Genomic DNA, 15,633 nt, shown 5'->3' on the forward strand with positions numbered 1-15,633 from the left:
AGCTTCACGTTGCTTGTCTGATTGTGAGCGCAATGGGCACTGTTTTTTCTCCTTACCATCCCAAATTCCTTCCCTCAGCAGAACAATAAACTGTGGTAATACACAGATACTTAGGGATTTGTGACCAATAACACGATTTCCTCCCCTCTCCAGGAGCTGTGGCAACCAGCCAAATGTTACCGTCGCTCTATAGAAGTGGGGTCCCACACAGGGCCGTGCCTAGGGTCTCTGGTGCCCCCCTGCAGACTATCAGTTGGCGCCCCCCCCCCCCCGTGGCATCTCCTTTCTTTCTTCTCGCACCCAGCGGTCTCACTCTCTCTCTGTCACAAACACACACTCACACAGTCACTCTCACACACACTCTCTCAAACATACACACTCCGAGGAAAACCTTGCTTGCGCCTGTTTCATTTGTGTCAGAAACGGGCCTGCTTTACTAGTAAATAAATAAACAGCCCTATCAGGCACCCCCTTTATAGGAGATTGAGAGTAAGTAACACCAGACATCCCCTGCTTATAATAGGCAATCCATGGGCTGTAAGTCTCCAGATGTTTGCACACTAACCTAGCTCTAAGGTCCCTGGGTGTGCCAGACCTTTCCAGAAGTCCCTGCCCTCTCCCCCACAGAAGAATGTTAACTTGGTGCTGACAGGTACAACAGTCTCAACAGTGCTCTGTCCCTATGTACAGTTCCAGCCTTTTCAATGATGATGTGCCTATACTTTTGTATCTCTACTCTACCCCATGGCTTTCTTCATTGGCTTTCCTGTACCCCACAGCAGGTCTTTGTTATTATTCACTACTAGAAAGCTCGGAAGGTTTCAGTATGGGGTCAGAGAGCTTTCCTTCAGTGATAAAGCCACTGTGGGCCTCAGCTCTGCAACTCCCAGCTCAGATTTGCAGCGGACAAGGGTAATTTGCAGCCCATCACCGAAACCCTCAGCATAAAAAGTTATTTTGCTTTCATTTCACTTAATTTGTGTAATGTATTCCTGTTCTAATTAAAAAAAAAAAAATCAGACTCTACAAACACTATTTGCCCTTGCCCGGGATAAATCTGAGGTGCTTATCTCCGCAATTGGATCTCTGGCCCTACAGCTCTGTAAGAGAAAGCTTCCTGTTTAGATAAAGCAATTAAGTGATTGAGCTCACACACAAACAAAAAGCAACCGCCTAGGGCTATTTCCCAAATCAGTCAAGAAGAGAAACAAAATGAGAGAGAGGAAAAGACAACAGCTGAAATCTTCGGGAAATGTGGAGCAATTTGCAGCTAAATCTACTTTAACGAGGAGAGTTAGGGGATGCCGAGAGTTAGCCCTCCTCGGGAGCCCATTGAGTACTAAGCGGCAGCAATAGGTCTGGGCCGGCTCAGAAAAGGAAGATGGAGAAGGAGGAGTACAGTGTGACACCTACCTTTAAAAAAAATGTTGTGAAGCCGAGTTGCAGGCAGCGCCTCGCGTCTGCCCTGCTTGTAAAACAAGTAAATCTCTTCTCCTCATCATCGTCGGGTCTCACTGTGTCCCCCGCCCTCGCGGAAATAGGAAGTGACCTCAAAGGAGGGCGGGACACAGTGAGGCCCGACAATGACAAGGAGAAGAGATTTACTTGTTTTACAAGCAGCCGGGCAGACGCGAGGCGCTGCCTGCAACTCGGCTTCACAACATTTTTTTAAAGGTAGGTGGGAGGCGGAGCAGCACCGCAGCGGCGCCCTTGAAGGCAGGCGCCCCCCTGCGGTGCTTACCGCGCTTACCGTGTTGGCACGGCCCTGGTCCCACAATAGTCATGTTTAATCCCCTGTGTGGAGAGAATCAGATCTCCTTCATGATAAAACCTACAGAAAGAATTAGGTATCATTTTGATTTCATTGGTAGCTCAAGGGCAAGTTACATTTGAGGTAAGGAGGTACAGTCCTCCAGGAAAACACAAGATCTGTAGTCAAACGCGGGCATTTGAAAATACCAGCAGTGCCTCCTAGGGACTTCCCAAAAAGTCTTCCTTCACTTTCGGAAAGTTTGATGTACTTTTATCTTGTGGCTATGTCCATGGTTAATTTTATGAATGTGTCCATGGTTAATTTTATAGTGTGTTTCATCTGATGGCTATAGCCTGGGTTGCCATACTCATTTACCTGATTTGTGACCAGTGCATTTACAGCATTCCCCAGTCGCTCTCCTGGAGATTAACTTGCCAATATTTTTCACAGCGGGTGTTCAGCAGTAGAAATGCACTAAATACCCTAAAACATACAACAACTCTGACATTTCTTTCATGCATTTTTCAGTATTAAACCCCATGTGTGAGAAAAAAAAAAGTGAAACTTTTTTTCCCTGTACTGTAGTAGGTTTTTGTTTGTAGTTTCCTATGCAGAGGTGTTTCAGCTTCATGGATAAGGAGATGCTGTGATGGAAAAGTAAACAAAGCAGCTCATGATTATGGATTTTGCAAAAATGTGTGCACAACTACGTGCCTATAGGATACTTTTGGCCCAAAGAAATCAGGTGTAGTTATAAGTGTTGCCATACTGGGACAGACCGAAGGCCCATCAAGCCCAATATCCTATTTACAACAGTGGTCAGTCCAGGTCACAAGTATCTGGCAAGATCCCAGAACTGTGAAACAGATTTTATATTGTTTTTCCTAGAAATAAGCAGTGAAGTTTCCCAAGTTCATCTTAATAATGGCTTATGGACCTTTTTTAGGAAATGATCCAAAACTTGTTTACAAGGGGCTAGTTGCAAATTTTTGCATGAAAATCTACCCAGCTCATTTGAATGGGCCACCAATTGTGGTGTGAAAAGGCAGGAATCCTGTGGGTTTAGTACTTTGGTCTCCACATCCTCACTGATTAGCCAACAGAAATACGGAGAGGTATAATTTTATTTATTTATGTGTTCTTGCCTCCCACTGTTTTCCCAAAATAGGTTTTGGTTCAAAGTGGCTCACAATTTTACACTTAGATTAAGTTACTGTAGTGTTTTTCAGTTACAAAGTATTGTAGAGCATCTGTAGTTCATGTGGTTAGTTATAGAATTTTTTTTGAAAAGGTTGGTTTTCAGTTTTTTTTTCTGAACTGGAGATAGTGATGCATCTTATGCCTTTGGATATTGAGTTCCACCATTTGGAGCCCAGGTAGCTGAATCAGGCCATGTAGATGGCAGTGGCGTAGCCAGGTGGGGCCATGGGGGCCTTGGCCCCCCCAAATTTGCTCTGGGCCCCTGTTTGGCTGGCGGGGGCCCCAACCCCTGTCAGCTGAAGGCTTTGTCTAGTGCTGGTCTGTGTCAGTGCCGCCGCATTGCACTGCTCTCTCTTCCTGTCACATCAGGCACGCTCCTTTTACATAAGGGGAAGAGACAGCAGGGCAGGCAATGCGGATGAAGTCTTCAGCTGGTGAGGGTTGGGGACCTCCACCAGCCAAGGTATTTGCGGTGGCGGTTCTTCAGCTGGTGGGAGTTGGGGACCCCTGCCAGCCAAGATGTACAGCGGTGGCAGTGGGCAGCAGAGGAGTGGGCAGCGGAGGGGGGCAGTGACCAAAATGTGCCCTGCCACCTTGAGGTGTGGCTATGCCTCTGGTAGATGGTTTTGTAGATTATGTTTCTGCAGTTGGGTAGGTGGAGAAGTAGGTAGCCTCTGGTTACTAGGCTTGCATTTTTTGGTGATAGTTTGATTAGGTCTAACATATATTCAGGAGACATTCCAAATAGTATTTTGTAGATGAGGGTGCTTATTTTGAAGAAAAGTCTTGCCTTGATTGGCAGCCACTGTAATATTACAAGTAGTGGGGTTGCTTTCTCATATTTCAATGTTGTAAATATCAGCCTTGCTGCCGTATTTTGGACGGTTTGCAACGATTTGATTGTGATTTCGTTGCATCCTGCATATGCTGCATTACAGTAGGCTAGTTTTGATAATATCGATTGCACTATTAGCCAGAATGATTGTTTAAGAAAGTAGTCTCTGACTCTTCTCAGTTTCCATCGTGTTTTGAAGTATTGTGATGTAACTGCTGATACTTGGCTGTCCAGAGATAGATGTTTATCAAGAATAAGTATATTAAGTATTTCCACATTGGGACAGACCAAAGGACCATCAAGCCCAGTATCCTGTTTCCAACAGTGGCCAATCCAGGGCACAAATACCTGACAAGATCCCCAAAAAGCTGATTCTCTGTATTTTTAGTTGTGTTTTGATTTGGTAGGTTTGGTGATTGATGTCAAATTAAGCAAGCGCACTAGTGGCCGAATGTAACTGGAACATTCAGGGGCCCTTTTACAAAGCTGCGGTAGGGCTTTTGTGGCAATGGCGTGCGGCAAATTGGTCCTACTGCTGAGTATCACAGGAGCCTGGTGATAGCTCCAGTGAGTTTCATGCATCATTTCTGGCGCTCGGGAAATATTTGCTGGGTGGTAAAGGAGAGGGGCGTAGCTACGGGAGGGGGGGGGCTGGGTCCCGCAAATTTCATCCGGGCTCCTGGTTTGGCTGGCGGGGGTCCCCAACCCCTGCCAGCTGAAGCCTTCTTCAGCACCGGTCTCTGGCGCAGCCACGTGCGCTGTCCTGCTCTTCTTTCTTCTTGCTCCTCCTGTGCACGCTGACGCTCCTTCTCAGTGTCAAGTAAAGGAGCGTCAGCGTGCACAGGAGGAGCAAGAAGAAAGAACAGCAGGGCAGCGAACGCAGCTGCGCCGGAGACCGGCACTTAAGAAGGCTTCAGCTGGCAGGGGTTGGGGACCCCCCGCCAGCAAAGGTATTGTTTGTGAGGCGGGTGGGGGGTGAAGTGGGCAGGCGGACGAGGAGGCGAGGCGGTGGTGGGGCGGCACTGAAAATGTGCCCCCAACCTCGGGCTCTGGCCCCCTCCCACCGTAAGGTCTGGCTACGCCCCTGGTAAGGGATCCTCCAGGAAACAGCCATGCAGCAAGTGCTTGACTTACCGCGCAGCCATTTCTTTCTTTTAAGAAAAACCCCTCCTTTCATCCGCTGTAGTAAAAGGGGGCCTCAGCGCATGGCAAACCTTCGTGTCAATGCCACTGCAGGGGTGCTTTTACCGCAACTTGGTAAAAGGACACCTAGGTGATTTTATATTCTTAGAAACATGGGAATAGAGAAATTGGTTGGGTTACTAGAAGGGCTGAAGATCCCCGTATTCAACTCTCAGATTTGAGCACAACTGACTGTGGTGGCTGTGCTACAGTTTTAAAGACATACAAGTACACATTACATGCTGATTCTTTCAAAATATCTCTGATCCACATGTTTACTCGATGAGGTTTCCAGATTCATAATTTTGTTATCAAAATGCAGTTTTCTGCTTCTGCTATCAAATGTTTGGATTTTTATTGTTATTAATATTATTTTTTGAAACTTATGGTTCATTTTGGAATTCTCTGTGTTTTTTTTTTTAATCTAAGGTAGGTTCAGGATTTAAGTGCACCCCTCATTTGAAGAATTCTGTCATTAGCTATCAAGCAGCAAAACTGAATGAGTTAAAAGTATGACTGGTATCCAGTACTAGGTCTTGAGATTGACAAGCAGGTCTGGTTGTCAGTAATTTCATGATAAGCGGCACTTGTATGTACATGCACTGGATCTGAGTCTCCAATAATTTGCATATCTCATTATCCAGAAATGGATCTGGAGCCCACACCAGCATGTTCCACATACTTCTCAGAGTCTGAGCGTGTCAGTAACTTGGGCCTTCATTACCACCCTGCGCTTGTATTTTGGCACTGTTAGTAGGTAAAAAATGAGCAGCTGCTCTTGACTGATAGCTGGTATGATTTGGATTTAGCTTAGGCCTTTTCATTGGTAGCTCAAGGCAAGTTACGTTCGAGTGCAGGAGGTATGGTACCATATTGGAAAATACTCAAGGCCCTTATTCTTCATCTTCACTTAGGTTGTGAAACAGTTTCCCAGGAATATTCCTATGTAACAGGCCTCAGGGTCAGTCCATAAGCATATAAGAATAGCTATACTGGGTCAGACCAGTGGTCCTTCTAGCCCAGTATCATGCTTCCAACAGTGGCCAATCCAGCTCACAAGTACCTGGCAGAAACCCAATTAGCAAAATTCTGTGCTACCAATCCCAGGGCAAGCAGTGGTTTACCTCATGTAATTCTCAATATCAGACTATGGACTTTTCCACCAGGAACTTGTCCAAACCTTTTTTCAACCCAGATATGCTAACCATTGTTACCACATCCTATGGCAGCGAGTTCCAGAGCTTAACTATTCTTTGAGTGAAAAACGTATTTCCTCCTATTTGTTTTAAAAGTATTTCTATGTAATTTCATTGAGTGTCCCCTAGTCTTTGTACTTTTTGAAAGAGTGAAAAATAGATTAACTTTTACCTGTTCTACACCACTCAGGATTTTGTAGACCTCGATCATATCTCCTCTTTTCCAGCTGACTCTTTTCCAAGCTGAAGAGCCCTAACCTCTTTAGCCTTTTCTCTTATGAGAGGAGTTCCATCCCCTTTTTCATTTTGGTCACTCTTTGAACTTTTTCTAATTCCGCTATATCTTTTTTAAGATATGGCAACCACAATTGAACACAATATTGAAGGTGAGGTCGCACCATGGAGCGATACGGAGCCATCATAATATTACTGATCTTATTTACCATCCCTTTCCTAGTAAATCCTAGTATCTTGTTTGCTTTTTTGGCCGCTGCACCACACTGGTAGAAGATTTCAGCGTATTGTCTACAATGACATCTAGATCTTTTTCTTGAGTGCTGACTCCTAAAGTGGACTCCAGCATCAGGAAACTATGATTTGGATTATTCTTCCCACTTTGCATTTGTCCATATTAAATTTCATCTGCCATTTGGATGCCCAGTCTTCAGTTTCCTAAGGCCTTCCAACAGTTTTTCACAGTCTGCATGTGTTTTGACAGCTTTGAATAGTTTTGTGTCATCTGCAAATTTAATAACCTCATTTGTCATTCTGATTTCCAGCTCATTTTATAAATATGTTAAATAGCACCAGTTCCAGTACAGATCCCTGCGGCACTCCACTATTCACCCTCCTCAATTGAGAAAAATGGCCTGGGTTTGATTCCTGGGTCAGGACTGCTGCACCCCACTTGATATATGCTAGCACCACATAGGGCCCATGATTGCAGAAGTTTGTCAGCTGTCATAGTTCATGGCTCCCATTCAACAAATGCCACTTTGGTGATTGGGCTGGGGGAAGAAATTTCCTGGTATTTCTGTGTAACCCTTCAGTCCTCAGGTCAGGTATCTGGGACCAGGGCTCACACAACAAATCATACTTCAGATGAGCTGGGCGCAGCCCAGGGCCGAAGACAATCCTTCAATGGGTTGAAGGGTATTCCCACCATTTCAGATAATGACCAGCAATCTCAGTAAGTAAATTCAAACCAACAACAGTTCATAGCTCAACCCTCATGTCTTCAGTTTAAGTGCATAAGAGGCCAAAGTCACATCCAATCAATGTCCATAATATGTCTGTCCCATCCTGGATTAGCGGGAGTGGGGATTCTCCGCAATCATGTCCTTCTCACCTGGATTGCCTTTTTCCACCAGGCACGCCTTCATTCTCATGAACCCCCTCGATGGGGACCCTACTCAGACTTCATCTGCCCCCCCCCCTGTCAGAGGTTTCCAGCAACCAGCCACTCCAAATGCACCAGTTCAGCTCCGGGACTCCCTCTTGGTACTCAGGGTTTCAGTGGGGGTAAAGCAACCAAAGACCTGAATCCACTTTTCACAATCCCTTTTATCACTTCTCCGCCCCACCTCTGGAGGCTGGGCACCCCCCCATTTCCACTCATCGGGTCAGCTTTACCAGCTCCTGTTGCCATAGTCACCCCCGGAAAATCCTCCCACCTTCTGCCTGCAGCAGAGGCACTTTTTCGGTGGGGGGGGGGGGGGGGGTAGTCACAGCTGTATAACAGGTTATGGTGCTGAAAGCACAAAAAAAGCGAAAGTGCCTGATTAACCTGTATTTCTTTTTCCCTGAAGTGTATGTGTAACACAAAGTAGATATTTCACGATCTTCATGTGGCTGCACAGTGGATACCTGGCTATGAGTTCAACAGGTTGTAAGATCCAATAATACAGTGCAAGCTGTGGGTGGGGTCTCTGAGTGGGAGGGGCCAGCATTATGACATCAGTGGGGGCGAGTGCATTATATGATGTGGGAGGAGTTAATGTGACATCATATAATGCAGTGAGGAGCAGTGAGGTTTACAAGACCCTAGTATATGCGTTGTTCCATGTATGCTAAACCCTTAGTCCTAAACTGGGGGTCGTGATGTCACATGTGTGGTCACAAAATCCTAATTTGAAGTCATCAGTATGGATGACAAAAAAAAAAAAAGCCCTGTGCAGGCTAATAGGATTTTATAACTTGGCCTGCATGGACTGCGGGGAAGGTAGAGACTACTGCAGCATTGTCAGCTGATACAAAAAGTCAGTCTGAAGCAGAGAGGCACGAAGGTAAGGTAGAGCTGGGTTCTGTGATTTTTGGAGCCACTAAAATGGGGTTGTGCCAGGAAAAGTTTGGGAAGTGCTGTGCTCAACATTGGTTAGAAACATTTGTTATAATTTATGTTACAAAATCCATTGAAGTACAGCACGGCAGAAAGGTGACAATGGATGGATGGGCAAAGCATGAAGACACTTCCATTCACAATGAAATGTACCAAAGAGAAGGGCCTTGAGAGTGAGTGGTCATGGTGCAGAGCTTTTCTGCAGTGCCTCACCAGGAGCGCAGCGAATACCTGACTGGCTGTTTCTGCTTGCTTTTTACCTCGTTGTGTTTCTTCTGCAAATCAGCAAGGGGCCCTTTTACTAAGCTGCAGCAAGACCTGGGCTTAGTGCATCTTAATGTAGGACTTTTCCTGCGTTCTAAGCCCAGATTTACTATAGCAATTTATTAAGGATTTTGTTTTGCAGGTCTCCTTCTAGCTTGCAAAAAGAAAAGAAAAATAATGTGGCAACGCTTACCGCCTTGCTCTCGTATTAAGTCTATGTGCTAGCTGGATTATGCTTCCACCCCCATTCCTTGCCCATGCCATGCCCCCTCCCAAAAATATTTTTTAAAATGCAAGTAGTGTGCAATTAGCGTATAACAAGAGGCTGTAACGTATCTTGTGGTAGGCCTTTTTTTTCCTGTGCTAAGAGCACATTAGCACTTAATGTGGTTTAATAAAAGGGAGGTAGTGCGGGGGGGGGGAGGGGGGACAGCGAAATGCATTCATGTGCATGATGGGTTTCAGACTGTTCTGATGTGAGCATCTTCAGAGCCTTCTGTGTGTACACAGCTGGAGTAGTGTGCCTTTAGACGTCATCCAGTGAACCTTAGGCCACTGCTCCCAGCATCTTGCAGCAACAGGAGATGCCAGCGATGGCTCATAAATGTGCAGGAGCTCCTTTTTGAGTCACACTTGCCTCATACTATCCATCCATTGTCACATTTTTGCAGTGTACACACACACGTTCACACAAAACAACTTCTCATCTTTATCTCCTCCTTACATAAGTATTGCCACACTGGGACAGACCAAAGGTCCATCAAGCCCAGCATCTTGTTTCCAACAGTGGCCAATCCAGGTCACAAATACCTGGCAAGATCCCAGAAAAGCTCAATACATTTTATGATGCTTATCCCAGAAATAAGCAGTGGATTTTCCCAAGTCAATTTAATAATGGTCTATGGACTTTTCCTTTAGGAAGCCGTCCAGACCCTTTTAAACCCTGCTACCCTGCTAAGCTAACCGCCTTTACCATATTCTCTGGCAACGAATTCCAGAGTTTAATTACACTTTGAGTGAAGAAAGATTTTCTCTGATTCATATTAAATTTACTACTTTGTAGCTTCATCGCATGCCCCCTAGTCCTAGTATTTTTGGAAAGAGTAAACAAACGATTCATGTCTACCCGTTCCACTCCACTCATTATTTTATAGACCTCTATCATATCTCCCCTCAGCCGTCTCTTCCCCAAGCTGAAGAGCCCTAGATGCTTCAGCCTTTCCTCATAGGGAAGTCGTCCCATCCCCTTTATCATTTTTGTCGTCCTTCTCTGTACCTTTTCTAATTCCACTGTATCTTTTTTGAGATGCGGCAACCAGAATTGAACACAATATTTGAGGTGCGGTCACACCATGGACCGATACAAAGGCATTATAACGTCCTCACTTTTGTTTTCCATTCCTTTCCTAATAATACCTAACATTCTATTTGCTTTCTTAGCCACTACAGCACACTGAGCAGAGCATTTCAACGTATCATCAACAACGACGCCAAGATCCCTTTCTTGGTTGGTGACTCCTAGCGTGGAACCTTGCATTAAGTAGCTATAGTTTGGGTTCCTCTTTCCCACATGCATCACTTTGCACTTGCTCACATTAAATGTAATCTGCCATTTAGACACCCAGTCTTGTAAGGTCCTCTTGTAATTTTTCACAATCCTCTTGTGATTTAACAACTTTGAATAACTTTATGTCATCAGCAAATTTAATTACCTCATTAGTTACTCCAATCTATAAATCATTTATAAATATGTTAAAAAGCAGCGGTCCCAGCACAGACCCTTTACTTATGTTATTTGTTTGGCCTGATACACAAGGGTTAATGGGTTGCACAACATTTTTGTAGAGAATGCCTTGGGCTTGAAATCATTGGGAGATAGGGATCTAGATTCAGAAATGAACTATTCATTCATAGCAAATACTAAAAAAAAAAAAACAACAACAGAGCCCAGTGGAACCTGAGCTGAGTCAGAGTGTTTTGATAGAGAGGAACTTAGTGCTGTGGGTTGACTTTGTGTGGCGGGTATGTCGTAAACCAATTAAAAACACAAAGGCTCTGATTCATTAAGCTTTTGAGAAAAGCTTGTGTGAGTCAGGCCCTTAGTCACCTGGGTGCTGTTTATTTTTTGACTTGTTTATAAAATATTTTCCCCCTTTTCACCTGAAAGGTTGCTGAACCTTTGGTTTTTCCTTATGGAAGCTTCAATGTTCAAATAAAACCCATATAAACTAAAAGCATCCAGTAAACAGGAAACTGGATCGAAGAAACACTTGGGTGTTCAGCAGGTTAATCCACAGCTCAGGAGAACAAGTGAATTCATGACTTAATAGAACAGGGGGAAATGATCATTACCAGACATCACTGCACTCAGGCTGTCACCTGGGCTTACCTCAGTCAGATGCAAGTAATTACGAAGAAGTCTTTTGTTGGCACAATGAAAATGTTTTTCTTTATTTTGATGCTGAGAAAAATTATAGGCAAAAGTAAATGAGAAAAGACATAAGAATCCTGATCCTAATTGGAGAGTATGGAGTCAAAGCGGGCTGGTAAGAGAGAGCTTAGAAAGATCAGAGAAAGAGAAACCCTGAAAGAGAATTTGAGTAGAAGCGTTTTGGTAGAAAGATGATGACAGAGAGGGGATTGTGTTTGAAGCTGTCAGAATGGTGTGGGATTTGCTCTGCAGAGTCTGACAGCCTCAGCAGTGAGAGGCTGGGAGTGTTAGGTGAAGCACCTGGAGTTTGAGGAGAGTTTTTTAAAAATTATACACAAGCCCCAAACCCCTGGTGGAGTGTGTGGAGGACAGTGGGAATGCATGTCCTTGCCTGGTAAGAATATTCAGAGGCACAAACGTTTCAGCTCATTTTTGGACTTTTCCTTCAAATTTCAGACTTTGCTTTTCAGATTGCCTTAGTAAATGTTTTAGGAACATTAGAACTTTTTTTTGTTTTAACACATGCAAATGAAGTGTCTGCATATATAATCATGGGGAATGAACAAAAGAATGGTGACAACCCAGAAATGGACACCGACACCATAGAGGTTCCAATTAAGATGAATTTGTTTTACATCCAGATTTATCAGGACTTGGGTGTATTTGAAGTATGGGGACCTGATGTGGCCATGTGTCAGCTAAACAACCTGTCTTGGGGGTCAAACCTGATTGCTACAGCCAGTAAAAGCTAAATGTATCCACACAGGGTATCTCATAAGGCAGCTCAATACATACAATCGGGAAAATTATTCCAGCAGTCGTTTCATGTAATGCTCTTAGAATGAGTCCTGCAACTCCATGTCAGTACAGTGAGGCATTCTGAGCATTATATGAAACGTCTGGTGCAATAATTTCCCCAGTTGTATGTACTGAGCTGCCTATGAGATCCTGTGTGGATAAGTTTTGACCTCTGAGCTAGGCTTTTTAACTGCAACGTGGCCACATTGGGTCACTATATCTCAAATCCATCCAAATCCTGGTTTTATATCTGGATTGAAATAAAGTGATGTTATCTGGAACCTCTGTGGTGTCGGTGCCCTCTCTGGGTTGTCACCACTCCTTTCTTCATCAGAATATCTGCGGAGACATTTTCCTCTCTTTTCTTTTTCTGTGCATATATTTGTGGGTTCCTGTGCATACAATCAGTATTGTGCACACCTTATTTAAGGTGCACTAACAAATGCATATCCCTGCTTCCCTGTTTTGAAAGAGTTCAAGGCTGTGTGGGATGTTGTTTCGGCCCCTTTACTTTACTTTAAGGATTTTGACAGGAGAGGAAGGCTGTAAATAATGTGCTCTCTCTTTTTCTCTCTACAGCCCTTGACTTGATGTTAAGGAGTGTTATGGATGCCTCCAGGGGATGTGTGTAATGCTGATCTTGCACAGGCTAGCTGTGGGTGGGGTGTTATCTTTTCCAGGGTCTGCTTCTCTTTCTGGCCTTCCAGTGCTTGGAGTGCTGTGGCAGTGGGGTGATGTGTTGATACATGAGCGGAATAGTAGTATGCTCTCATGGGAACTAGTTTCCTCATAGCTCTGGGAATTCCTCTAGTATCATACTCTGGATGAGGCATGAGTGAGGTGCTTGTCCCAGTCTCCAGTGTCTGGCACACCAGGTTTATGTGTCATGTCTCTGGGAAGCGCTGTCTGTAGAGGTTTCTGTGAGACTGCGCCAGAAGCAGCTTTATAAACTATTGATCTACTTACATTATTATGTCTAGTGAACCTTAAATATTAACAGCAGTTCTTTTGTAATATTAATATTTAATGCTAATCACCTCACACCAGAGTAATTGAACTCCTGGTGTGAGACAGAGAAGATGCTGGAGGCTAGGAGATGTCTTCATTCAGTTTCTAACACGGAGCACTGAGAGTTACCATGATAATTAAAAAGGAAATGAGACTGTCAAGTTTCCTTGTCTCTAGCCACTCAATTTAGGACTTTAATAGTTAATCCTTTTTTACATCTCAGTAGCCGTGGGTAGAACTAGAACATGGAGTGAGGGACATGTTCTTTCCCAGCCTGTTTTGTGAGATAGTAACATACAATAGCACAGTACATGATGACAAGAAAACACTATTTTGCTTATCCGATGTGCTCAGTTATTCCTGACAACATTGTAAAGATATTTCCCAGCTGCTAGCGCAGAGGCTTGACTGCTTAGCCCCCTCAAATTGATTACAAGAAAAGTTTTTTTCGGGGCAGTGTCTTCAAATGTGTTCATTTTGTGTCTAGCATGACAGTAATAAACCTCACTCCTAAGCCAGGGTATAGTGGAAGTATGATCTCAGTCTGTCAGATTTACTGCTAATGTTGTTCTTTGGGATCTGCTGTGTAATTAATTGTAACTCTCAGATTGGCCACTGTTGGTGACAGGATGCTGGGGTTGGACCATATCTCTGACCCAGTATGGCCCATCTTATGTTTTTATATCACTCTTTTCCCCAAGGCCTAGTTTTTTTGGTTGCTGCTTTGTAGTAATCTAAGCAGCTTCCAGAACAGTCCTAACGTCTTAGCTGCCTGTGTCCCCTCAACCTTTCTGGATACTACCCAGCTGCTTCCATTGACCTGGTTAATTAAATTATACAGTGACTATGTTAATCAGCTAACTGAATGAACAGACTTACTTAAACAGTTCTCAGACATTCATAGTGACCCATAGTCTCTACAAACATTAGTCTCAATGCAAACAGGCAGTCATCTTAGCAATAGCAAAGGTAAAATATATTAAATCAGATGAAATTCATATGTAAATGTATCTAATGTGAGACGATCACTAAAAGGGTACACGAGAGGAGGGGTGTTTGAGCTTGGAACGAGGCAGTAATAGTACATTGCTGCATATGCCTTGTAGCGCTATAGAAATGATAAGTAGTAGTAGTAGTAATAGGTCTCTTGATCCAGTAGACATGGAAAGTTCCCATTTCCAGCCTACTTTTGGGGGGGGGGGGGGAGTTAGCTGAACAAGTTGTTAGGACACAGATTGAAAGGAATGGTAAAACTAGGGGTGGAGAATTTTCAGGGCAAGGGAATTGAGGCTCAAATGAAGGTTTGGAATTGTGAGTTTATTATAAATGGATGCTGAGCAAAGAAATAGTGCTGTGAAATCCATATCTGCTTGGTTAAAAAGGCAAGCTGGGTATTTAGAAAGGAAATGGAAGAGAAGGTGCATGCTATGGATACCTTAAGGAAATTTTAAAGTTATACAGAGAGGAGATCTGGAAAGCTAAGAGGAATTGTGTATTTGAACTAAACATGGAGTGGTATAGATCTCAACGCTTATTTGGTCTGTTAAAGAAGTTTACTAATGCTCTAGCATCAAATATAGCAGGGAAGTGAACCGTTTAGTCAGTTTCTTAACTAAGAAGGTTGACATTAGGGAGCAGATGGGATGAGGAATTACCGAGGAGGATGTCAATGGAAGCTTAGAGGAGAGCAAGCTGGAGTTGATGTTGGACTGTATTCACCAGTGTAAGTTGGAGAAGTAGGAGATATGTTGGATGAAGCAAGGACTATATCATGCCAGTTGGATCCTGTTCCAGCAGGTCTTCTTTAAGAAGGTAAGGAATGGGTGGAGGAGTAGCCTAGTGGTTAGTGCAGCGGACTTTGAACCTGGGGAACTGGGTTCGATTTGATTCTTACTGCAGCTCCTTGTGACTGTGGGCAAGTCACTTAACCCTCCATTGCCCCAGGTACAAAATAAGTACCTGTATATATGTAAACCGCTTTGAATGTAGTTGCAAAATACCACAGAAAGGCGGTATATCAAGTCCCATTTCCCTTCCCCCTCCCCTTATGTCATTTATTGACCATATCACTGCACATGGGCAGATTTTACAAACACTGAAAAGCAGACTGTTATTTAACCAACTATTAAGGGTAATGGATTAGACTGGCATTGTATCAGCCAGCCTCCATTTATAGAGAAGTTTATTGAGAAGCCTGTTTATAAACAATTAGAGTTTTTGGAGACAATAGGGCTAATTTTCAAAGCACTTAGACTTACAAAGTTCCATATCTATGGAACTTTGTAAGTCTAAATGATTTGAAAATATGCCTCAGTAGCTTCAGTCTTACAGGCTTTCCTTTCACATTTTATAACATAAAATATCTAAGTGGTTCAAAATGATAAAAATATATAGGGAATAAGAAAAAAAGGACAGCAAAGACAAAGAAAAACAGGTTACAGTGTACAGTCATATTATTTAATAATTACTCTAATATATTATTATTAACATTCGTATAGTGCTACCAGACGCACGCAGCACTGAACACCTGACACAGAGAGACAATATACAATAGAAAGGGAGGAAGTGAAGAGGAAGACAAAACAGCGAGACAGAAATATTGTTGAAGAGTAGCACAATTGAAGCAAT

General features: G+C 43.6%; 1 protein-coding gene across 2 annotated transcripts in view; it reads left to right on the forward strand.

Annotated features, from left to right (window-relative positions):
* Nucleotides 1-15,633, forward strand: part of RTKN (rhotekin) — a 244,889-nt gene that overhangs the window by 600 nt on the left and 228,656 nt on the right. The gene's annotated exons all lie outside the window — the stretch shown is intronic.

The sequence above is a fragment of the Microcaecilia unicolor genome, chromosome 2 (genome assembly GCF_901765095.1).
Source record: "Microcaecilia unicolor chromosome 2, aMicUni1.1, whole genome shotgun sequence".
In the NCBI taxonomy this organism is placed as follows: Eukaryota; Metazoa; Chordata; class Amphibia; order Gymnophiona; family Siphonopidae; genus Microcaecilia; species Microcaecilia unicolor.